The sequence below is a fragment of the Streptopelia decaocto genome, assembly GCF_964273445.1.
Source record: "Streptopelia decaocto genome assembly, chromosome: 5".
NCBI classification, from domain to species: domain Eukaryota; kingdom Metazoa; phylum Chordata; class Aves; order Columbiformes; family Columbidae; genus Streptopelia; species Streptopelia decaocto.
In genome coordinates, this window is record NC_138659.1 from 26,316,510 (window position 1) to 26,343,417 (window position 26,908).

A 26,908-nucleotide genomic window follows, 5' to 3' on the forward strand; every position below is an offset into this window, starting at 1 on the left:
CTATGTCCAGAGGAACAAGCATAATAAAATCTTTTTCAATTAACAGCTGTACACATTAGCAAAACACTCGTCTTTTTCAGCTCAAGCAGTCTGGCTTATTTATCACAAAAAAATGAAATGTTTGAGGGGAAGGTTTCCAAGTTGCCCAGTAAAAGCAAGAAACTTGCTTTTTCATTAACCTCTTGACATCTGGAGCTGGGATGTCCCAATATTAACTACTAATGGTCTTCTGCATTACCAGTTGGTGTTGAGAGAAGTCCCAATTGTCAGAGTCAAAAGGTTAATCAGCAATTTCACACCAGTGATGTGGTCAGAGTTTGCATGTTACTGCCTGAACAGGAGGAAGAAGAATACAAAATAATTATCAGAAAACTATTTATCAACATTACTAAATCCCTCTTGTATTTTTTTGTTGGAAAATATTTTATGATCTATTTACTAAATATTCTGATCTTTTAGGAGACTTTGCAAAACTTTGCTGAAAAGTCCGCGTCCAAATATGCAACCACATGATTTGATTCATTCTACTTTTTGTAAGAAAATAAATAAATATTTCACTCACCCACCAAGCGTTCAGCCCAGGCCAGTGTGAGGGAAAAGTCTTCTCAGACTTCTCACCCATAGAAATTAACCAACCAACCAACCAACCAACCAAACATCCAACTGGAGCTAAATCAACCTGACAGTTTTGTCCTGTCTCCTGGAGGTGAAGACACTTGAATGCACATTCATTCAGAGTGAATTTCGTAGTGCAGATGCCATATCAGGAATGAAGTACATCCAGTATCAAAAACTTGATGGTAGACTTTTCCCTCCTGCCCCCTTCTGTCTTGATTGTAGAAAATAAGTCAACACCAGCATCCCCTTAACAAATACAGACTACAATATTATTTTATGTGAAAGCACTCATATAAACAGCCATGCCAATACCTCAACTGGTATCATTTGACCAAAAATAGCCATAGCATACTTTGACTTGTGGCCCAAGAGCTCTCCTAACCATAGCAAATCCAGATTTATTTTCCAAAAGAAAAAAAATCTGAAAACATCACAGCTTGGCGTTTGCTACCAATAACAACACTCACACAAAATGACTTCTCATTTGCCCTGGCAATATCTGAAATTGTTGACCATTGTTTATCTTGTGTTTAGCCCTGATCAAAAACCTTCCGATGTCACCATATCTATCAGGCCAGTTCTACAGTTTTGAGACTTTCTATCATTTTCCTATGGCTGAGACAAATAAATAGTGAATGTTGCCCTAAACAACATCCTTTATCCTGGATATCTTCTGCATCACATAGTTCCTCTCGTCTCTTTCTCCAGTTAAAAAAAAAAAATCTACAACTAAAATCTTTCTTCTCTCGATTGCTTCAATTTTAATGGAAAGGATTTTACCCTGAAATGTTCTGAAAAAAATTATCAATCTTTCCAAGTGCCCTATTACTTAGTCCACCAATTAGCTGACTATGGAGCCTGAGTGTCCTTGTACATCTTCCCAGTCCCCATCTGTATAGTTGGCTGCATATGTTTATGCAATTAGAAATGGTGAAAATCTAATAAAATTAGGACAAACCTGAGTGAGCCATAATTCTGTTTAATCTCCCAAACCGGATTGTTGAAAGCTTGCTGAATTCCCCAAACCTCTCTCAGGTGCCAATGAATGAGTCAATATCATACCAAAGATCTCACAGCATAGCAGATGTAAATTGTACTTCCAGAATCTCATACACACCCTGAAATAATGAATCTAATGTCTGTAAGTAATGAAGAAAAAAGAAAAAAAAAAAAAAGGCAGTTTCCTCCAGTTACCAGCATCGTACTTGGTGGCCCAGAACAGAAAAATGGAGAAGAGATGGCAGATTTGCATGGGGAAGGAGTGGTCACTTCAGAGGCTTATGCCTCCCTACAGCAGTAATAGAGCAACCCAAGTCTTGTACTTTCAGGGGAGGGCCACGGACATTATCACACCGGGCTTTGCTACATCTCCTAGGAAGACCTAAAAAACTCAACAAGATGGGAGAATAACACTTTTTTTCATCTCAGTATGATGCCTCTCCAGACTTTTCTATTAAAAGCTATTTTACGTTTTGTTTTGTACTGCAGTGGTAATTGGTGGTTTGCACAGAAATAATCATCAGTCTGGAAGAATCCCAGACCACTCCATACCTGTGTCCTCTCATCACCCATCATTCAAGAGAAGCCAGGAAAGGAAGTGAAGAAAGATTTTGGCTGAAATTAGAGGTTATTTTCTTTGAAAGGGAGAACAGAATTATTTAGGGTTGAAGCACAGAAATTAATAACTCTGTTCTTGGAAGAAAGGCCCCAAGATCTTTTATCTCCAGTTGTGAGGGCTTTGGTTTTGTACTTAGGCCAAACTATGTATTTGTTGAAGAATGGTGCTCTTCAGTTTGAGAAGATGTCAGGGCTGTGGTCTTGGGTCCATAGCTTAGAAGAAAATGCTGTCTTCAGATCAACCAGTTCCTTTTCTTTTTTTCCATCCTGTATGTTTGTCTTCCTCATAGACTTATCTCCAAGTACGTACCTTGTTTGTTCTGTGAGATCTTAAAGAATTTCAGCCAGGAGGTGACCAGGCCAGAAACAGGTCTCCCATAATCACACGACTGAGGTACTGCTCCTACTTCTACACTTTGGGATGCTGAAGTTGTAGAAAATAGAGCTTGAAGGGATTGTAAAAAGTCCAATACCTGACAGTATTTCCCAGATTTTTGACTGCTCTTTCACTGAAATCATCCAGTGATGGAGACTTCATCACTACTCCAGTCAATTATCCCAACAGATAATTGCCCTTTCCTAAGTGACAAAAACAATCTAGCAGTGAAAGAGACTGATTGCTTAGCTAGACGTTATATGTTTTGCTCAAATACAACTAAATATATTTATGCCTTTCACTTTGTTTGTTCTCCATTTCTGTCTCTCTTACCTCTCCTTCACCATTTTTTAACTTTATCTTTCTCCTTACACACCCTTGTATTTCTTCTCTTTGTGTCTTTCAAAAAATATGAAAAACAGACTCTCATGTGCCAGTGGCCTCACTACAGAGACACATCTCTTGTCATCTCCCCAGAGGAGAGCCAAAATACCACATTTTCATTCATTGCATCAAACCCGCTTTTATTAAACAATGAGAAATTATATAGATGTACTCATATTCAGGTCTAAAGGTGATGTTCTTGAGCTGTGACTAAAGAGCATGGCTAGTTATAGGAAGCACACAATCTGCTCTAACCATGCACATGCAGGGGTATGTATTACGTAGCCTCTAAAAAAGGAAATCAAAACACCTGTCAGTCATGTTAACAGATGTCTGCTCTCTGCTGACTGTTAGGGTATTTCACGTACAAAATTAGTTACAGCACAGGTCTAGGCCTATGGGATCAAGAACACCAGATTAAGTGATTTTGTAATTTATGCCAGGGAAAGTACCGTCGAGTTAAAGTGGAACATCACCATAGGCAGAGAATTGTTTTACTCTCGCCCTCTCAAGTCAGGCCCATTGCATTATTTTAATGTATGTGTAATGCATAAGTATGATAGTGTCCCTGTGGCACTCCAGGCTGCTTGGCCTAACAGGTATTTGGGGATGTCTAGATAAACTCCAAAATTCAGTGCAGCTCAAACACCAGCATTTCTTAAAAACCAACTATTTCAACTTATTCTTTCAGTTTTCGACAGTAAATTATCAAAGAGGCAACTATCCCTGTCATGGCTGGAAGCAGTATGATAAATAAAGGAGAGGACTAAGAAAAGCTTCCTCCACACTTAAGAGTAGAAAACAGGTTTGTTTTCCAGCACATCTGTTTCACGGCGCGTTGTTGCTGCAATATAAATGTTTTGAACTGCGGTATTTTCCTATCTGCTTTGACCAGGGTCTGTGCTTGAAAGGGCCGAGCGCAGTGATCTGAAGCAAGACTATTGCAGGCATCTGATAACGCAGCTGTTTGCATTAGCACTGAGGACTCACAGCAACAAGACCTTAGGCTGTACCTTTCCATAGAAGGCCCAAACATAAAGCAGGCAAACTAAACTTGGTCTTGGGAGGCAGAGGGTCTTTGTCCCCTGCTTGATCTCAGACAACATATTCCCTCTCTCCAAGCCTCATTTTTTCCCTGCAATAGGGACTGACAGCTTCCTGTCTGCTCTCTCTGGACTCATGGCTTTTTTGGCTAGTGGCTGTTCTCGATTACGAGTAGGTCTGATGACCGTGAGTCTGACCTCCAGGAGGCCTCTGGACACTTCTATATTATATTTGATAATGAAGCCTCTTGTCTTATCCAATCAAGACCAAAAAAAGTAAATCAGACCAGAGGAAACTGGCTCAGCACAAAATGGCAGCCTTGGTGGAGTAAAGTCAGAGCCATTAGATATTGACTACTATAGGAATACTGAAACTGCATCAGGGATTTATTTTTTAATTGCTATTTAGGGATTTAAATGAGATTTTTGAAAAAGAAAGAAAGACAGAATGTTTAGTCTACAATCACTCTTTGCTGCCAATACTGGCTATCATATAAATTACTTAGACACTTTTAAAAATACATTATTTACTCAATAACCCCTAATGGGTCCAGAGCTCCTTTTACACGCTATTATAGAAGTACATAATTGCTGAATTTTCAAATGGATATTCTTCTAGGCAATAGTCTGTAATGGCTCCTTCAAAGCTCTTATGCTTTTATCATATGAAGGCCTAAGTAGAAAATGTTTAGTTCACTGATCATTGACCTAGTAGAGAGCAACAGCTTCCCTGGAACAACTATTGTCTGCTAGGGCAGATGATGTATGAATGACATTTTAAAAAATTCTTGGAAGTATGTGCTAGGGAAAAATTACTGTTCATGTACAAAGCAAATACTGCTGATGAGACCGTCAGAGTTCTTTTGTTTGGTTCTGCTTGGTTTAGATTTTTAGTTTCTGTGAGAGCCCAAGAATAAAAGAAAACAGTGAGGTTTGTGTATGAAACAAGAACTCAATGTAGGATCCACTTGGATCAATGAGAGACATTTCCATGTTCTCAGAGGTTATTTAGCTCAATTAAAAATTGTTTCAAGAGAAAATGCAGGTATTTGGTACACATTACAATGTGAGAAGTTGAATTATGAAATCAGGGAAGTAAGGAATGCTGCAAGGGGCAAATCACATTTCTTAAAATCACACTGAACAAGAAAAACTCACAGGTCTATCCTGAGTGTGATCCAGAAAGGAAAAAGGCATCTTAATGTGTTTTCAGCACTATTGCTATGAATCTCACAACTGTTGAGTTGCTGTTCTCCACTTACATTTAGCTTTGAAGTTCGCTGTTTCCATTTCAGACACAAAGAAAGGTTCAGGTTCCTAAAAGCTTGGTGTAAGAAAACACAGTTTCTCTCCCTGCAAACTTTGGGCACTAAAACCCACAGAGGCACTACTGCTGAATGAGTGTCAACTGGGTCTAAGTGCAGGACCGGAGAGGATGGATGTGAACTGGTGGCAGAGTCAGGCAGAGACCCTCAGAGAGGTCCCTGACAGACACCTCAGCTCTGATGGGCCAGGGGACAGGTCTTTGCTGGGTGGCACAGTCCCCTCACAGGCTTGGGGCTGGTGGCAATGGGAAGTGCAGCTCACCAAAGGAGGCTACTGAACAGCCAGCTCAGGAGCTGGATGTGATCTTAACAGCTTGTGCCGTCAAACCAGACCAGCTACCCCTACACAGCACTGGATTGTATGTGACCTGACGTGACAAGCTCTCCAATGCCTTTTATCAGTGGATTTCTCCAGCCTAGTGAGGCTGCCTGGGAATCCTAGTGTTGTAGCATGATTAACAGAAAAAAATACAGTTGCTGGCAATTCTAATAGTTCTTTCTGTTTGATGCATCTGATGGAAGAGAAACTGAAATCACAGACCAATATGCAACCAGGCTGCACCAGTTAGCCTCATCATGCAAATGAGGCACACTTGCAGGCGAACTTATTAGAGATCAAATAGTTTTAGGCAGTGCAGATAATGAAGGCAGAGCGCTAGTGTTGCAACAGTCAGAGCTGGAATTTAATCATGTTGTTGATATCTACTGCAGCAGCGAACAAATACAGAAACAGCCACAAAAATCAAACCGTTAGAATGAAAGGAAGGTATAAACCAGACAAAAGATAATAATTTTTTTAAAAGACTCAAACCAAGAAACTTAGTAGTTTCAAGAAGGAATAATCTTGCAAGCTAAATCTGGAAAGACTTTGAGCCCTGCTTCTTTCGGCTGAGCACCTGGAAAAGTGGGGGTTGCGAGAAGAAGCTGATGAGTTGTCACTGTCTATTCCAAGAGACAAATTGCTCCTACATACCTGTGGAGATGGCCCTGCAAAGGGAGAGGGGAACACCCCGCAGCACAATGCTTGGAAATCAACCAGGAGGTGAAACAGCCCATCCTGCACAGCAGCATCTCTTAGGAAAGAATTAATAAAGAAAAAGAGAAACAGCCTCCTGAAGCAGAATTTATAAGAGAAGTGACACAACTGACAGGCTGGATTAGTAATCTGGTAGACATAAAGAATAAACAAATTCTGCAGAAGCATTAGCCCCTTCTGTCTCAATAAACGTCTCGCATGCTCCCACCATCCTTTATGCAAACACCCGGGGACACCCCAAACAGACCCACAAAGGTTTGCTTGTTTTAAGGAGCAAGGATGAGATCCAGCAGGTGACAGCTGCAAAATGGAAACATTTGGATTCCTTTTGGCAGACAGAAATGGCTAAAAATACCGTCTGGCATTTCTTCTAATACCAGTTGGTAGTAGAAGAGCTCCAAAGATGTCAACAGGAAGCCCTAGAGGTTAGAAGGAATGATGTAACCGTATGTGACATAATGCTTGGTGTAGAGATTTCCTGGAATTGATTAGTGCCATTCATGGTAACAGCAGCCAGCAAGAGTGTGAGGACTGGGTGAAGGCCCAGGCAGCATGCAGGAGTTGGATATTTTTCTTTCCCTTTTAACACGATGTCTCATCTCATTGTTTCAGACGCATAACACAATCACTGCATGGTATTCCCATGCAGCTTTGTCTGGGAAGGCTCTGAAGCAGCACAGGCACCCGCAACGCACAGCTCCTCCCACGCAAGAGGTCGCAGAGACAACTGCCGAGGTGGAAGGACAATGAAGACTCCCGGATCCTCCTTTCTCCAGAATATCCTCTCCGTTCCTGTCTTATTCCTTGAAGTATAAGATGCAGTCAGGTCATCCTCATCAGTATATTGCTTTATGCCTAGTCTGTATACAAAAGCTATGAAGTGCCATCTATATTTAACGGGAGGCCTCTGATCTATGTGAGTGGGTAGAAACTGATGGGGAGTGACATGGATGCTGACAATGGTACACAAACTCTGCGGCACTCTTAAAACTTTTAATTGCATTTTAAAGTAATGTAACAAGGCAATGTTTAATGAGTACTTTGTTTAAGAAATTCTGACTTCATAAGCTAATTAAAGAGAAGCAAGGGTTACTGCACTAGGGCAACAAATCCAGGCTGCTGAATGTCTATGCTACAGCAACGTGTAGTTCAGATTCAATTGGCAGCCTTGCAAATCTCCAGCCAGCCAGCATAAATGATTATATTTTTTGACTGGCAAATAAATTATTATTATCGTCCTGATTATGTTAATAGAAAAAAGTAAAGGATAGGCAAGTCGTTTTTTGCCAGGGCTGGTAAATTTTCATGACACTTTTTGCAAAGCTGTCATACGACTGGGTTAGATGAAACTGGAAGGCTTTATGTGCGTAACATTTAACTTTAAACATTCTTCATGGAAACTTACACGGCACATAATTTACATATTCAATACCAGTGACAATTTACTTCTCCCATCTGAGCAGGGCTTTCAACTATGCCACTTGAACTAAATTAATAAACAGTAATTAGAGAATGTTGTGCGAGCGAGCTGTTGATGTTGAGAAGATTCTAATCAACACCTTCTTTTAAGGGCCAATTAAAGCTGAGTGTACGCAATATAAACATCTTCTTGTATTTAGACATGAACTGGCGAACAAGGTAAAAAATAAAAATCAGAACAATTACAGCAGGTTAGAGATGATCTAATGAAAGCAGCAGTAATTTCTAAAAACCACTGGCCACCTTCCATGGTGAAGTACAAACAACTTGTGCAAGTTAATTCTGAGCAGGATAAACCTTCATGCTTTCATTGACAGGCTTTTCTCTGAAAGCAGCTCTGCATCTGCCTCCAATTTCCACTGCAGTATTCACCTGTCTGTAAGACAACCCTGCATCTAAAGTGAGTCCAGAGCTGCAGTAGGGGAAGGCTTCCCTGGGGGGAGGCAGTAAAGGTGAACGTACCCATCCCATTAACGCTGCCTCGTGGCAGAGCGAGAGGCTCCCCGGCAGGTGATCCGGGGGAGGATTTGCACAGCGCAGCTCCCAACAGCACTGCTGATGGGAATACAAACATAAGGATGGGCTGAAGCAAGAGGTAAAGCTGCCCCAAATTGTCTCACATCTATTCTATTACTGGGGAAGAGCAGCACAGGGCAGTTACACCAGGGCAGCTAATGAGCTTGTACCTGTTGCCCATGTGTACTCCTTCACCCCACTGGAAACATAAGGTGGTTTATTCCTGAAAGGTGAATTTAAGACAGCCCTTGTTTCCAAAATTCCTGAAGGACAGAGGAAAGGCCATCTTTGATTTAAACAGAGATGATCCTTAGTGTTCCAAAGGGAGCCTGCAGTAGCAACACAGACTTGTGTATCACCATTATGGACTGTCAGTAAGTTAAAAATAAGCATAACTTCATCCAAACCACAGCTCACTGCTTCCTAAAGCACATCTTAAAAAAAAAAAAAATCATCTAAGCTGGTGCAATGAAGCACATGCAAAATTTGTCCTCCAAGTTAGAAGTTACAACAGGCTAATAAAGGTAAAGGAAACATCTGTTCCAAGACTGCACCAGTATCATTTGGAGAAAACGACTGCATCACATACGGCCGTTTGGTATCCAGAAATACTGCCACAGTAATAGGACGTTGTCACCTCAGGCTCTACTGAAATCTACAGGAATTTTACTTGTTTAAGAATTATAGGATTAGGCACATGATCAGTGTTTCTTCCCTTTGAAAATAAATATTTCCACTTACCATTTCTATAGCTGTGCAAGATCATTATCTTGTGACAGTATTTGGTTCCACTGGCATTATCTCCTAATTAGCTATTTAAAAATATATGTAAGAGGGTGGAGGTGGCAAATGGACTTGTAAACTTGACAGGTCTGATATGTTCTTACAAGCTCTGCTAATCCCAACCATTGAAAATATATTAGCAAGGCCAAGCTAGCACTTTAAAGAATAACACAGCAAAAGCCTCACGTCTTGAACGCTGGGAGCTCAGCAAGCAGCAGAAGGGCTCTCTCACCCCGAGCGAAGCCCTTGGATGCAGGAGGAGGGAGGAGTGGGAAGCAGCATGTCAAAGGGGAAACCTGTGCTGGGCAGAGGGGCATTGTTGAAAGGCTGACAACCTCTGCAGTGCAGTCAGACCTACAGTACAGTTGTATCATCACCTAGGGTGTTTGCTGTAGGACTTTGGGGGTCTTCTGAAAAGCCAAGCACAGAGAAGCTTGCCAGAGATGAGCAGATGCAAGTAATACAATGGGAAAAGTTCTAACAGACTCTGTTCTATATCCTCTGCACTAGTTTCTACATCTTGAGAGATTATTGCGTTTATAGGCACAAAATCATAAAATCTTTCTCCAAGATGCTTCATAATATATGAGCAGGTCTGGGATTTCAGTCTGTGGCATGGTAAAATTTAGGAAGATGGGTATTCTGGTATGCTGGACTCATTTTTTTCTCCCAAGAGTTAGGTTTAATCCCTACTAAACTCTCCTTGTAAAAAAGAAACTAGGACACACGTATACATGACAGGTCATTTTGGAGGTACTCAGACACACGCAGGAAGCACCTCTTCAGCAACAGTATTCTTCTAACCTTCAACAGAGCTAAGAACTGTGATTTGTTTCTGTTTCTGAGTTGCTTTTAAACCTCAATTCAGAAAATGTGTTGGTGATTTTCAATGTATTCTCAACAGTGGAAGGCAGGAAAGTAAATGTCTGAAGAATACTGATAGTATGAGACAGGCTCTAAACTGCCATTTACTCCCATAACTGTGGTTTGATTCAATGTGCAGCATGCAATATGATTTTTATTCTGATCAGATAGAATTTCTAGGCCTGAATCTGTTTGCAATAACCATGGTCCATCAGTAACTTCACAGCAAACAGGGAGGTGCAGAGGAAAACACTGATGTAAGCAAGAAGGAAATGAATCTACATTAATGTCCTCTATAGATTTCTGTTTTCCATTGAAAGTTTTCTCTTGCCTAAAGTCACTTCTGTCCTTTTTTCACAACTCTTCAAGTCCACTTGGTGAACAAATTAAATGAAATTCCTCACTTGCCCTTAATACTTCTCAAATGCAAGCCATGCCCCTTGGCTTTTCATACCTGGACATCTACTTTTTTAAAAAATGCTATTGGATAATTTCTCTCTCTTTCATAGGCTGGTGCTTTGGCCCGAATGCACCCCGTGTGCTCCCTAAGGCTCATGCATATCTGCAATGGACGATTAGTCCAATTAAGTCCCCAGCAATTTCAATGGCTTATGCAAGAGTAGATGGGGCACAATATGTAATTTCAGCTTTTTTTGTGAAGGTTTTCAATCCTTCCATGAACTAAATCATTTTATCAGTTTCTCTCTCTTTCTTTTTTTTTTTTTTTTTAAATTTGTCCCATTAAACTACAGAACTGGAACATACTCATGAATAGTTTCTTTCTGCTTTAACTCAAGGAGTTCCTGACATAACAAAAACTGGTAATTAACTGGCTCAAAGACTTTTACAATAGCCTTTTTAAATAAGTCCTAGTATGCAGCACTTGCAGCACTGACTCCACATTGCTGATACCACTGCAATGCACCCTCTGTTAAACAAGGTTTCCAACTCCACCTCACCATCATTCTTGGCTGTTTTCTCCAGTGTTCTCCTACTAGGAAACACCTAAGTCCTGCCACATTTCTTTGTGTGGCAAAGGCTAACCAGCTCCTCCACGATGTGTCCCTGCTCTCAGTCCACTTGGCTTCCTGCCACTTCCTCGGGCACTCCGGAATCAGAGGGACACTTGCCACCAGCGTGAGGACAGAGTGGTGGGTCTCCATTAGCTGGGCACGGCTCAGCCTCTCCTCGCTGGTATCCCAGCCTGCTCTGTGCATTGGGTGCTGATGCATTTTGGCACACTTTGGCAGTTCCCGCTACCTGCCCCCTGCTCCACACTTGTTCAGAGCAGGGAGGGTCTCTTCCTGGTAGAAGAATCAGGCTTCCATTTTTCAGATTTCACTCAGCAGTGTGTGATTTGTAGCTGCTGCTGCATGTTGGCTCTAAGCACAGTCGGTTTTGCCTACTCATGCTTATCTCCCCTGGTTACAATACATTCTGTTTCTGATGAAAATATTACTCTGGTGAGTGTTTCTCAGGCTCCACCATACTTTTATGCTTCCTGCTAACTAGTGCAAACTTTATTGTTGCAGTTCCTAATAATTTGTAGATCTAGCAATTTACTTTGTAAATAGCATGAAAGAAAGTATTACTGTATATCCTCCCTCAGTGCTCTAGACAGATTGGTTCACTGTGAAACTATTACATACATATGTGCTAGCCCATATTTTTTGTAAAATCTAAATCATGTAAGGATGCCTCAGCCAGAACAAGCCATAAAGCTAGACAAGGCATGGAAAAAAACATCCCCAAATATGTATTGCTTAAATTATAAAACTATAAAAAAAATAAAGCAAAATTGAAAAAGGCAAAGGAGACAAAATGTAAACACAAGCTTTTATATTCTCTGTGTAATATAGAGTGAATGTCATTTTGACATGCTGATATCATGAGCTGCCAATGTAGTTCAGAAGAGAAAGGGATATCTCCAGAATTATGGCAATGCTGCTTTCTCACATCAAAGCCAGTTACAAGGTCTATATCTGTGGTTGCCAGGTCTAGCTGCCTAATTGGAAACTAAACCAGGAGAAATGATTTCTTAAGTAATTGTATTTAAAGTGTACAGAATGATCATGAATCTTCAGAAACCCCTTGGGAAGCCCAGCCATTTCGGTGGGGGCTCACAACCACCCCCTCAGCGCAATGAGTGCCTCACTGCAGCTGAGAGCCCCCCAAAACCCACTGCACTCAGGCCTTCTGTGGAACGTCAATAAAGCAATTGTAACACACTGCTAAGTTGATTTCGCACCTTTGAAAAATCTCCTCCTTAACTCAAATACTCCATCACTGTCAGCTGAACACATTTAACTTTTGAATTAATGTTATTTTCAAGAGGTCAGACATGTGACAGTAACAACAGTCTTTTGCCAAGCCATGTATTTCAGGTCTCCATCTGAATTTCCCCAGAGCACAGTATTGTTTAAATACGAGTAACTAACTCTGGCTCATTGCTAATGCAAAACTTCTGTTCTCTGGACTCCTTCAGGGCTCTGCTTGTGGCTTCCTTCTCCATGCAGGCATGGCGAGGCAGATCCACTCGGTGCCTTCTCCTGTAGTAGGCACTGCTTAGCAGCTCAGAGGAATCTAACAGCCAGCAGCAAAGAATAACGGCAGTAATTTTTCCTCTCGTTTCATCCCCATCCCAAAGAGTGCCAGATGCTTCCGAACAGGTTTAGATGATAGCCACGTGGTTTGTGAAAACTCGGGCCTCCACTGAGGGACACAGCTGCCAGGCTGCCCTGGTCACTGGGACAGGGCACCTCCAGTGCCGTTGCTGGTCTGCCTGGTGCTCGTGGTGTGGTGGGGAGGAGTGACGGCCTCTGGGAAGAGGGACAGTGGCTGCCTGCACTCATGTCTGGGCTCTCACGGAGGAAGCCAGTCTCCACTCTAAGGATGGTCCATTTTGTATTGCATTGCAATTATATGAAATACCAAATCGGTACTCTGGCGGTTAGAGGTATCTAGGATGCTCAGAAGTATTTCAGGAAGTGCTGTTATATTTGTGGAGGTACACGCAGTTGGAAGGTGCCTGGGCTTTGGTGGATAGAAGTAACATGTCTGTCCCTCGGCACCAGTCCCTGTGACTCCAGCAGCCGCCAATGAGTTGCAGCAGGCCTTTGGGACAGGCCTGGGGTGTGTGTGGTGCCATAGGCCCTCATGATAAGTGCAGTCACGGATTTCTGCAGTACAGTCTCACAGTGAACCTGCTCTCACCAAATTAATTATTAGCAATACCAAGCAATATTGCATAAACATTGTCATTAGTTTTCCCTGTGCAGTAATCCTATAAATCCTACTCTGCTTCTGTGAGCTGCCAAGAGGATTTTGGGGACCATGGCCCCCCTTGTTGGACCTACCTCCAGGGAGCTGTACATGGCCAGTTCCCAGGGCTCCTTTTCTCTGTGTCTCTCAGCACAGGTGGGATCCAGATCCTCTGTCAGCTGAATTTTATTTTCCAGCCGGCGTTGTAATTCAGACAGTGTTTTGGTTCACTTGGCTGGCACAGAGTATTTTCACCACACCCTTGTCTCTTCAGACAAACAACCTCTTTTCTAACCCCTGGCAGAGCTAAACCTAGTGAATAAGAAGAAACAGTAGTTAAGGCATAATAAATAAAGCTACCCTGAAGAAAGCAAGATGAATGGGCATCATCTAACTGGACAGTGTTGCTGCTAAACATGGGAGGAATAAATCAGACATGCCAGGTGCACTAGGACACCTGACAAACAGGGAATGACATTTCTCGAAACCATAGTTATATCTCTGCTTGTTTGGATCAAACACTTGTAATAGTCGTGGATTAATTTCCTTCCTATAGTCAAAACAATAAAAGCAAGCCACCATTTTATTAATTTCCAAACCAGTGTCAGATAAGCAGAATTGCATTTAAAAAAGTAAACACCCTGCCATAGAATTGGAGGATATGTAAGCGTTTGGGGCTTTTTCCTGTGTCTATAAAAGGGAAGTTTTTTAGCGTTATGAATAGATTTCATTTTGTAAGTTGTGCTACAAAGCACTGATAAGGTAACGGGAAGGCAGCAGAGATTGAGAGAGAGCAGGAAGAAATACCACCCATATTAGGAGACAGCCACTTACTTAGTCGCTCCCATTTGAATAAAGATGCCATTGTTCAGTCAGAAGAATGCACATATTCACAGGCCCGGCACAGAATAGCTCAGTGTATCTAGAACTCCAGAAGTGTCCAAATTACAGCCCCGGGGCCAAAACTGCCCTTGAGTCTTTCTGAAGAATGACCCTCTGCTTAATTAATCAGCGCTTTAACTGTGAGTGATCCCAGGACACACTTTTCTCAGGCCTTTTTCTTAGCCCTGCTTGTTCAGAACAAACCTTTAAATGTTCTCTGGCTGATTTTTGACCATTTTTTCCCCCTTTCAAGATTATTATTTCCTGTTTTACTGTGAAAGCTCATTAGAAACGAAGACCAGCATCTAGATGATCTCAGTTCAGTTTACTTGGATAGGGAATGACTGACTCGGGATGGAGAGACACTGGCTCCCTTTCAAGGCCTACCAAAAAAGATTAAGTCTAAAGATTCCCAGAATATTGCTACTGCAATTATATATCCATATACTGTGGAAGAATTATAGCAGGGCTGATGAGTTTGTACATGCCATTCTGTTAGTCATATTTGATCCTGCAACCACAACTCCAGCTGTTGTGCATGGGATCCTTACCAAGATCTCTTTCCCGTTTATTCTGCACAAGACAGGTCTGAACTGACAGCCCTGAGAAATCCTGGTTGTCACAGTCCAAGTTATCTGGATTCTCATAAAGCTTTTTTCTGTCTGGAACAGAACTGAGATTTGATGGCAACTAGAAATGCATGAAGGCAATGAAAAACATTGTGCAAAATTTCTCTCCAAATGGGGCTCCACCTTGTCTACCTAGCTTTATGATAAAATTAATCCTATTCTAATTGAAGTTAGAATCATAGATTCTATGATTCTGTGAAGTCAGTGTCTAATGGGGAAAGTCAAAGGTTTTGCTTAAAATGAAAATGGCAGCCTTTCTGCCTTTCTTCCTTTTATAACAGTGAACTTTTCCATGAAAACCAAATGAATTTTGACCATCTTTACAAACTTGTAACAAAATATACAAACTAAAAAATATCAAGGTTTTTAAAAAGTCAGCATGAATATTTTGAAAAGCTATAATGATAATATAATCTGCAGCTAGGGAAGCTGGAGCCATACTGTTTGATAGGCCCTATCTTATGATATCCAATATTAAGCTAAGTAAAATGATATGACCGGATGGCCTAACTAAATTTAGTAGTCTGGTGAATTGCCACTCTACTAAATTTAGTCAGCCCATAATGGGCATTAGATATCTACAGTCCAAATGATAAAATCTGTCTTGCTTTTTTAGGCTCCCAGTGAGTGCACAATATACTATGTTTCACTATTGAGAAATAAGCAAATCTTAAAGGGAAACCAGGGGAAGAGGGGAATCAGGACCCTAAGGAACGCTGAAGGAATTGGGATGTGCAAATCACATCCTCACACTCAGCGCTGCCCCGTCAGCGGGCGAAGAAGGTGCATGGCTGCTCCCCAGATATGTGGCCCAAAGGCGGGAGAGGAGTAGGAGGGCTCTGTAGGTGCATTAATCCTCCTCACCATAAAGCTGCCGCTCCAAATGTAACTTTATGCTGGAGCCATGGGAAGAGGAGTGGTTACAGGTGGGACCTGAGCTCTTGCTGCTCTTAGAAAACATACACTGGCTGCGTTTTCGTACCATTCCTTCTACGTTTTCCATTCTGGGCTTTGTAATCCTGATGATAAACAGTGCAGTACATTTCTACATAGATTTCCATGCTTCTGTAAGCCAGCTCTACGGCTATGAAAACTGCTAAGTCACTTTTCTCAAAACCACATTCAAGGTGTTTCTTACACAGTTCCTGCTGTTTAAGGGGATTTCTGCTTCTCAGTGTGCTGTCATCTCTCTACGGGTTTGAAACTATGTAAGACTATGTAAGAAGGTTAAATATCACAAACTATAAGTTTGCTTTGATCCCATTCCTACAAACAGGCAAATTTAACCTGTCTAAAGTTCCGTATGCATCATTCTCTGCAAGAAGCAATTTTTATTGATTATAGCTGGGTGTATGTGTTCAACAGTCAGAAGAATGGTTTAAAAAAATAATATCTCTCAAAATAATCAATCTAAAATCTCCCCATTTCCTTAATCCTTTACACTGAAAGGGAACAAGTAGCTCCTTGGAAATATACTTCATGTTTTTTGTAGGGGGAGCTTCTAAAATAGTAAAGAAGGAGGTATGAAAATAAGGTCATTACAGCTAATATCTGTAAGCAGTCCATCCATGTAGACACAGTGTTTTGGAAACAAGAAAAAGGAGAGGGACAGAGTCCCAGAATTCAGAGCATTTGGTTCATTTGTGACATTCCAATTTTCATTCAGAATTTACCCTTTCTCAAAATTTTTAAAACCGAGTTCCCAATAAATGGATGTGGGAAATGTGATCACCCTCTCCAAGTCCCTTCCTTGTGACTTTTGGAAAGGTTGGCCATTCCGATCCCGGTTGCATTTGGAGGTTGTGTAGGTCTCAAACACACAGGGCTGTCACGGGTGTGACATAGCTGACCTCAGCGGGGTAGAGCCGAGCTGCCCCCAACAAGTGCACCCCTACCAGTGCCCCTGGCACCCCCACACACGTTGGAGGGGCTGTCACACAGAAAACCTGTTAGACACCAGTGAATCCAACCAGAGCATCTAAAACACACTGGGAACCAGGGTGCCCTAGTTCTGCTGCTCACACAGTAACTTGTTTTTCTTTTTATAATTATGTCTTAATCATTCTTTATGCTGAAATAATCATAACATATTTACAACCAGACTCTATTTTAATTTTTGTCTTCAGATCACTTTCTATGTGGCCTCATACTGCCATTTCCAGCCCAAATTACACCCTTCCTATCAAAACCAATTTGGATTTCTTTTCTGAGACACAAGTTTGCAAGGTATTTTTGTCAAATGATTTACTCAAGTTCAGATGTTACAAATAGATCTGCTGGTGTAAAGATGCAGAGCAGCAGCTCTGGATCTGACCCAACATATACTGGGTTTCTTGTTGCTGTGTTTTGTAACTCTATGAAAAAAACTATTTTCTGTAGCATGGCTCCATAACCCAGCAGATGTGATGCTTCCCTGCTCACTCCAGTTATGCTTCTCAGTTTTAGTACAGATGAATACTTACAGGCCAGTAACCACTGGCATCATTTTTCCAAACATCATTAACTTTTTTGTGTCTGTTGTCTTCTCTTTTCTGATACGACTCTTCCTCTATGCCGTGGTTTTTCCAAAGTACTTGTAAATACTTGGAAAAAGGTATTAGTTTTGCATTGTTCTTAAGAAAAGTTTCATCTAGACCTGCTAATGTACATATATTCGTGGTTTAGGAGTTTTCTCCTCCTTGCTTTTTAATCAAACACTTGTTTTCACAAGGCCTGTGCTTCTTCCTAATTGTCAGTCCTTATTATTTTTGTTAAATACTGACTTTTTCTTTCTAAAAAAAAGCGGTTCTGTTGCTCACCCATTTAAAAATCATGATTAACTTTATCTCCTTCCTCATTTGCTAATGGGTCTATTTTCTATCCAGTATTCTGTTTTCCCCTGATACACTCATAAAGTCTCTGTTGTTTCTCTTATCTCCTTTGAATAACTTTAACTCATCCTGCCTTAAGCTGGAGAGAGGGACACCTTCACAACACAGCACTTAGAACTTCCACACCGTTTCATGCTTTCAAAGTCTTTTGCAGACATCAACTCATTAACTTCCGTAACATGCCAGTGAGGTAGAGAAGTATTATTAACAGCTTTATTTTGATGGGGAAACTGGAAGGGAGGTCCTGAATACTCGATGCTGATTGCTCAGACAAGTAGACAACTAAGCCTGCTAGTGGGCACAACACCATCATCATCAAAGTTAGAAAGCTGAGCTCAGGGAAAGGAATGCAAAATCTCTCTTTCAGCTGCCTTTATTTCACTTGATTTTTTAGGTGAAGGCTCCACAGAGGTTACCCACTAGGCTTCTGTTCAGTTTTGTTGGTCAGATGTTCCTACGTGATATTAATACATCTGGTTAAAAATGCTGTGGCAGAAAGCAGTGCAATTGCTTGCCCAGAGGATATTTTTAAAAACCTTTTGTCAGTTTATATAACTGCCTGACAATCATCTTTACTCTTTGATAGCCATACTCTTAGAAAACCAATTTCAAAACTCAACTAGCCCTGTTCAGACAGGGGTAAATCAATGATGTATACTGTCATGCAACTATACCAGCCTGGACTTCCTACAATTTTCTTTAGTTTCGTTATACCCACACAGCACTACACAGGATTCTCATAGTGTTTCTTACCTTGTGGACCACTGGTGGGCTACAACACATCAGGAAGTGGTGGATGAAACAACTGCATATTTTCCAGGAAGACTGAAAGCCCAAGTCATACAAGCATGTTCTAGTGAGCAAACAAAGACAAGGGGGTGAAATAAAATTAACAAATGAAGTATCAAAGCCTTTCTTAATTTTTAGTTGGTTTGCAAATGAAAAGTGTTGTGGTTAGATGCACAACACAGCCTGGGGATATTTTTTTCATGATTCTAAACAGTGGTTAAACACTGCTTTGAGTGTCTGGAAATCTAAAAAGTTAAATGATTTTCATGAGACTCTTTTCTTCTAAGCTTTTCTTCTAAACAGCTTCATCACCCTTGCTTGAACTGTGGTGCATCACAATACTGCTCCCTAGCATGGAAGGCCTAGAGCTTACTGTAGTCCTGCCCCTTACCCTGCCTGACCAAGGGGACACTGAGGAGTCCTCTCCCCTTCCCCTCCTGTCTGTGCCCCCCATGCCTCTCTCCTGCAGGCAGGATGTGCTCCCCTGCAGCCTGGGCCTTCCAGAGGCTGTGTGAAAGCTGGTGCCGTGCTGCGATTTACAGGGTTGGCTCCCAAACTGCTGGCCAAGTACCCAGTTCAGACGTTTATGGAGGTTTCTTTCTGAGGGCTGAAAGCTTGCATCTGTACTTCCAGTTCAAGCTCTCTCACAAATTTGAACAAAAAGCTTGTAAAGTTCAGCATCTTCCAAATTGCCCCATATAAGTCACTACTGAAACGGTATCCAAATGGTTCCCCCCCTGCTATACCTTCCACAGAAATGACCTAAACTTTGTCAGGTTCACATGTCCCTAGAGATGATCTCATTTCACTGCTTCAAAAGAGCTTTGGTCTGCACAGCCTGTAGCAGCAAATTTACACTTCAAAAAGCAGACAGCTTTTTCCACATCTTATTCACTTAATGGGTGAGAATGTAAAATTAGTTCCGTTGCTGATGAGGACCTTGAGCCAAATGAAAAGTGTTCATTTGTCAGCACAGACTTACAGCCTGAAACATGATTATATAGCTAATCCAATAATGGGGTTTGATGCTGAGCATTTATTTATATACAGTATGTCTTGTTATCTGTTGATAATCAGGCTCTACAATTTACTCGCTTTTGTGTCATTAGACATAGCAACATCTTCCAGACATATTACATTTGCGTGTCAACATACAAATACACACAAAACCTTTCTGAGCAAAATACTTTCTTTGTGTATTTGCCTTGAAACAGCATCAAAATTGGAGCTTTTTGTAGTTCAAAATATTAGTAGCAAATGAATCATTTTAGACTGAGAACCTCTCTGCATCTTAGAAGTCTTAACCAATTAATATTTGAAACATACATTTTGTTTCCTTATCTACAACATCATATGAACCGATCAATTCTTTTTTTGCGTGATGTGAACACCAGTATCTAATTATCTCAGGTATAAATTTGTATACATTAAATGGTCCTTGTCCTAAAGAATTCCATGTTCTAGGATCAGATAGTATCTTTGACTTTGCTAACTATGCAAACACCACTATTTGATGGTTGAACAGATTCATCTTTTATAGAACAGAAGGTAAGTATAAATTGTTAATGTTAACATCAGGCATAGTTCCTACATGAAGTACATTAAAATCAAACAGAGCACCAGAAAGTTGTGTGTTTGCTTTTTATTTTTCAACTTTTTGGCTAATTTCTTTTGCTACTTAATACTCCTGCAGTTGTGCGGATGACTGTAAATATCTACCACTGAATTACTGGGACAGTTTACTCCTCATTTAAATATGGGATACATAAAATTCAAATATATAAAATAGGCAGGCATTTTAATAGCTATGCTATAGTATGATACATGGTAACATTCACCAGATATTAAAATAAAAAAAAAAAGGTCTATGGGAAAGTAAAATCATTGCAGTATTAAACTGGGAGTTAATTACAAACGTGAGGCACACCTGCAAACTCTGTGAACAATCCTGCAACACTACAAAAGGCAATTTCTGTGCTGAAGGATCACTCTGCCTGCAGAAACATCCTGGAACACCTCCGAAGGTTGGGTGAAGTCTCCTCTAAATTGGGCAATCAGGAGCCTTCAGAAGTAAAGCTATTAAATAAAATTTACCTCAAAGGATACTGCAAATCAAGGGTGCAGGTGAGATTCAAATGATGCATGAGCCAAACTCGAGCTTTGCTGCTGCCTCGCCTATGAGCAGGATCAGGCCTCCCTGTGTGCTTTTGTTTAGCTGAAATTTACTCTACAATAAATACTTATATATTGCTGCAACATGATGTTTTATTGGGCTGCACCAGTTTACTAAAAACAGCAGGCTGGTAATAGCAGTGCTTGTGGTTTTGCCTGTAATTCATTTGTGCATGGTAATGCACAGGGAGAGATATGATACAAGATAATATGGCAAATTAAAAAAACGACTGAACTCAGTACTTGTAATATACAGTATATTAGGACCATGTTCAGACAGGCTGATTCTTTGGATATTTTTATTTTTTGTCTCACCTCAGCAAGGTAATTCATTAGGTATTCGCTTGGGTAAAGAATAAATTAATATAGCATACATTACATCCTCACTTTAGTTGCAGAAACAAATCTTTCCTGTACCCGCCAATGTAATCTTCAGAGTTTTCGTTATATAAAACACCTCAAGAAAAATGCACCTCGGTAAGATTTACACTTTATTACTCTAATGATTCTACAAACACTGCCACAATGTGATGAAAGGCAAAGCAGTCCTGATCTGATTGAGAGCTAATAAAAATCAGTACTGAAAACTGAAAATAGCACCCTTATCATCTTTCTTTCATTTAGACCTGATTACTAGGGGATTATAATGCAATCACAGCTATGTGTGAGAGGTAGCTATGGGAACCAGTTTTAACTGTTTATCTAGCCAAAGATCTTAATTTAAGTTTGAACACTCTGATTCATTTATATGTAAGACACCAAGGAGACAAAATGCAGAAGAAACAGATGCTCACTTGTTCTTTCCATTTAACTTCATAAGCTACCAGCCAATTTGTCTTTCAGGGACAAAATTAATTTCTGATGACAATGTGAGCAAGTAATAAACTAGGAGTTCCTGTCCTGGGAAACTTGTTAAGGCCATGTAATGTTCTGGAGTTATTTAGAAAAAAACAATTTGCTCATAGACTTGCAGGGACATCTGTAACAGAGTTTTCTTTGTCCCTGTGCTGTTACTCATTTCTGGGGGCTTTATGACACCTTTTCCAGAGGTTGATTGGAAAAAGTTCAAAAGGAAACATATTGCCCATTATTTCTTTCCTGTGGGGTACTTTTTTTTTTTTTAGACTGCTCTATTTTTCCCTTCATATTCACAAATCATGCAAACCTCAACCCACTTGCTTTGCTGCTTTCACACAGCCAGAGAAAGTAACCACCAGCCAGGAGGCCTAACAAAATTAATCGAAAATTATCTGAGGAAAACAGTTTTTTGAAATTTGAGGCAAGTACACACCTGAAAACATCTGACAGAGCATTGCGAAAAAGTCTGTTGTGCATTTAGTTGGAAAGAGCTTTGCCCATTAATGCTGTTAACTCCGTTAAGCTACCATCATTAGCAGGGGAAAAAATGCCAAAATGACAGAAGAGAGAGGAAAAGAGAGATCCACCCTAAGAGCTTGCATTTTCAGTACAGGCTGTGTGTACATGCTCCTGCATCAGTTACTTCTCTATCTTTCATTATCTTTACTGGTGCTATTTCCCCATTTTGGTATTTATTTCGTATGTACAGCTCTTTACTCTGGTAACATTTTTCTATCATTTGGCTCATTCATTGGGGTTTTATCCCTGCCTGGCAGTCCCTCCGCATCTGAGATTTTCTCTTAGGTAAATTCCTACAGTCTAATGTCTGTCCATTAGCACTTTTAAAATCACTCCATCTGCTGTGCTTAACATTCGTTTACACCTTATGTGCTTCCCATGAGTGTTCCTTTTCCAGCAGTTCTTTTGAAGAAAGTTTAAAGTAAGTTGCAAAATGTTTCTTTTTCATCTAAACACGGAAATGAATTTAAGAAAAGACGAGAAGAGCCTGAAGGTTTAGCTCTTTCAAATTTTAAACAGAATTCAAAACACTGTTGGAACACATCTGTCAGAGAAAGCACGAGAGCACCTGCATTTTAAGAGTGAATCTCTTCCTGAACTCCTTCCTTGATAATAGCTTGCACGAACAGCACCTTTAAACCACATCAATCCCAGACACTTTCCATCCATCCAGTTATTATTTCTCTTGGCACTGAAGCGCAACTACCTCTAGACTGAAGCTTCTCAGTGACATGCAACCCACTGTACAGCACCACAGCTCACAACAAGACATGATTAAAACTATTCAGCTGAAATTATAAAACAAGGGGAATTTTAAACAGGTAATTCAAACTGGAGCTCGGCCTGGATACTGCACAGAGCAATACTAGCTCCTGATGGTCAGATGGTTTCAAACATAAATTATAACAATGAAGTCTGGAGAGGAAAAAACTAAGAATTCAATGAAAATTATAAACTTCACCATCTTTCTGTTTGTATTTATGCAGCAGGACCTCACCAGCACAGTGCCCGAATGCACAGTGCATGGCCTGACTCTGTGGGTACACCACGGCTCAGCTGGTTCCCACTTCTCTCCTTTTCCTTCAGTTAGTTTTCAGTAATCAACTTAGTGCTTCAAGACATGTCCACCGAAGTGTGGTTGCTTGGTCATTAGCTGAGCACCAATAAGAGTTTCACCAGCAAGGACTGCTGCAAACTTTTTATCAGGGAGATTCACAGAAAATTTAAATCATTGCTTTAACGGAGACTTGTTTTCATACCATCCTTGCCACACAGCTTTGAAGGCTTGTGTGCAAAGCCAGGGAACATACCAAGGCCACACAGATGAAAACAGATCATTAATTCATGTTTCAGGAACACAGAGTAAGGAAAGTTCTCACATGTTAGAAAAAAACACAACATTTTGCAAATTAAATTGGTGCTCAGGAGAGATGAGATCAGCCACTGCTCTGACATTGTCTTGCATGGGCAAGAGGGAGCTGCAGCAGGGACATGAAGGCAGAGTTCTGTAAGGGGGAGGCTGATGACATTTCCCACCCAAGACACTCCACAGGTTTGGGACATATTGTTTACTGAGGCAAATTTAATAAAAAAGAAATGTAAGGATATAAAAGAAAGACTCTGTCAGGAAGGTTTAGGTGGGGGAGGTTTGACTGGTTATTTGTGGAGCTCTGCGACAAGTCTGAAAATGCGCATTGGCCTGCTGGGAAGCACAATGGTCAGTTTTCTGGGCTGCAGAAATAGAACAGAGGTAGCTGGGGTAGAGCTACAGTTTATATGATATTAATCCTCCACAAAGGAAAATGTTAATTAGCATGCAATTAAGGTGCAAAGTATCCTTAGTTAGATTACAAAAAAATCCTAAAACAATAATGTAGCTTAGTCATAAAGTACAAATATTGGGAAAATTGAGCATGTCAGTTCACTTCACGTCACGCAGAGCCCCTGGCAAACTGGCTCAATAAAAGCAGTTTAAGGTGGGGAAGTGCATAAAAGAAAGTGAGCGAAGAGATGGGATGGGGCAATTTGGGGAAACCTGTTCCACAAAATCCCAGCTGCCACTTCGTTTCCTGTGAAGGTCTGAGACCCAACTAAACACCACAGTGCAAAATTTCTCAGATATACCATTTTAAAATTTGCAACAGTGGAATGATTTACTTTTAAAAACTTGTAGATCAGGAAGACATTAGTAGAACAATAAAAAACTTGGCATCTAAATATCTCTATAATGTATTTCCAAAACCAAATGGATATTTTCCACTCTTCCACAAAACTCAATATAGTATAATATATTACACATTTCTATGCAGAAAGTCTTAAATAACCTGTCTCAATTTCAATGAAGCTGTACATTTGGAGGTTGGATACCCGAATTGCAATTTTGATTAAGTTAAGAAGTAAGAATACCATGGCTGGGCTGGAGTCAGGTGAGTCTGAGAAAAGACAAGGAGTCCACAGGCCCCTCTAAAAAGTCCTCAACACAAAAGGAACCGGTAATATTGCCTTTACAGTACTGAGCCCACAAGCCCAGAGGACGACAGACTTGTTTAAGGTAGATGATGTTGAAGCAAGATGCCTATGCCCTGGCCTAGTTTAGTGTTTTATAGATTGTAAACATCATATTCCTGCTACAACAGAAGAAACGAGCTCCCTCAGCAGCACATTAGGGTGCAAATAGACAACAAACATGAAATGTTTCTTTTAGCTCCAAAAATCAGTGCAAAAAGCATGTGAGCTATATGAGAGCTGTGTCACTAATACCTCAGGCTTCAGTGAGATAATCCCAGACTGGTTTACCTCTGGTCTTGGAGGGCATCACTCTTTGGAAGACCAATAAGTCAGCAGATGCTCATCCTTTCTGCAATGCTTCAGTAGAAAATAGATCTTTGTTTCATGGTCTATAAAGGCTGTGAAATCCATGAAGCTCAGACATCTCAAGGACTACAAAATAAATTCACTCCTGTGCAGTGCTAATACAGGAAATTCCAGTGTGAGGGAACGCAGCCTCTGTCCAACATACCAAAACCAGCAGAAGAATGTGGCTTCAGAGGAAAAAATTTCTAACTGGTTCCAAGTGGGCTCGTCAATAAGTTGACTTTGCATTACAGTAACGAACCTATTGATCTATGCAGTTGTGGATGTATTTCTGCTGGCCTTGCTGTGACAGCAGCAGAGCTGTGGTGGACAGCTTGCCTGGCATCCCATGTGGGCAGACCACCCTTTAAGGCAGATCAGACACATAAAACACAGAAATGGTGATTTTCTTTTCCTGATGAGCTCGTGGGGAGACAGGCAGTACTGTGAAAGTCTCTCCCTTTGAGAGAAATTAGTAAAAACTACCCTGAAGCTACTCACCTCTCCCCTTCCTCAGGAAGTCAGTGAAAACCATAAACACCAAACATATTAACTTAACTAAGCAGCAAATACAAGTTAAAGCTCAACATGTACCATGAAAAATGCTTTGCGGTGTCTCCTGCAGCTGACAAGACTACCAGTTAGCACACGCAATACTGTCTGTCTCTGCTTAATGGGAACCAAACTACTGAGACTCAAACCATGCAGACTATATGTGGCCTTCAGAGATAACTATTCTGGAAATTTGGGGAAAAAAAAGGGAAAATATGAGAATTAGACCCTGAACCTGGCATAGCTCAAATAGTGGCATCTTATAGCTCGCCACTCTTGTCTTCCCTCTGATAAACAGGTGGCAACAGAAAGCAAAAGATGCAAACCTTGGTTCTGAGAGCCCCTCTGAAGGGGTCCGAGCACAGTGGCATGGTGCCTGGGGGCATCGCAAGGGTGGTGGCAGAGCGTGCGGGGGGTGCAGGTCACAGCACCTGCCCCTTCCTTCCTTTCCAGCTCTACCTGCCACCGTGGCACAGGGCAGGGACAGCATCGACACACCTTGTACTTTGAATTTCTGACCCAGGACTATCCCTTACAGCAATGTGCCAACTCAGCTGGAGTAAATCTAGTATTTTAGGTTTAACCAAATCATAAATGTTTGCCAGTAATCACAAAAGCAAAATCTCCCCCCCCCGACAAGTCCTTTTCACAGAAAAACTCTCTCCATCACCCAGGTGAAAGCCAACAGCCTGAGAGAGACTGTTACTGACCCATGAAAGCTTGGTTGTTCCAGCTAGATGAAAGGCACCAAACCTGAGACAAATATTTTGTCAACCCTCATGGGGAATCTTGTAAAGCCATCTCCCACCCTGTAACCGTTCTGTGGTTAAACAGTAGCTTCAGTTCTCTGATGTTGCAATCTAGCACCTTTCACAGGCATTAAATTCCTTCTAAATCAATTCTAAGAAAAATAAATGCATTCTGCTCGGAGTTATTTCTATTGCTCAGTTATTTTATATGAATCTGATAACCGGTTTCCTGCTACAGAGATTACATCTTGAATACTTAATGCCAATTTGGAAATTTTTTAGACAAAACAAAAATAGATCTAAAATATAACACACACAGTTTAGCTAAGTGTACAACATTAATGCAAGGCATGATTGGAAAAACAGCAAGTAAATTGGAGGAGGAAAGCAGATTCAATGGATATCTCTCAGGGTTAGTACACGCTGTAACTGGTCATTCAGGCATTTCTGGTTCTGAAAGTACATTTTTCTCAGCATAAAAATCTCAAAGTTCAACAATTCAAAAACAAAGAATGAAGGGTAGAGTGCAGCCAAAGGATAGCCTTTAACAACCATTTCAAAATGAAATCTAAATATGCTTACATATTAGATAAATGTTGGCTTCCAGGGAAGCTTTACAACACTTTAATTCCAACCTGAACTGGGATATGTGGAAATGTTTTGAATTTCCATAAGTGTCCAGATCTCTCTGCTAAGCTAACAAGCTGATATTTCTATTCATACAACAGAAGCT

The 26,908-nt window shown here is 40.8% G+C and overlaps 1 long non-coding RNA gene across 1 annotated transcript in view; it reads right to left on the reverse strand.

Annotated features, from left to right (window-relative positions):
* Positions 1 to 238: 238 nt before the first annotated feature.
* Positions 239 to 26,908, reverse strand: part of LOC309439747 — a 44,725-nt gene continuing 18,055 nt past the window's right edge. The window contains exons 3-5 of the long non-coding RNA XR_014184065.1: positions 18,437 to 18,536; positions 13,398 to 13,614; positions 239 to 331 (exon numbers count right to left, since the gene is read on the reverse strand). This is a non-coding gene — a long non-coding RNA (uncharacterized lncRNA). The remainder of the gene's footprint in view (positions 332 to 13,397; positions 13,615 to 18,436; positions 18,537 to 26,908) is intronic.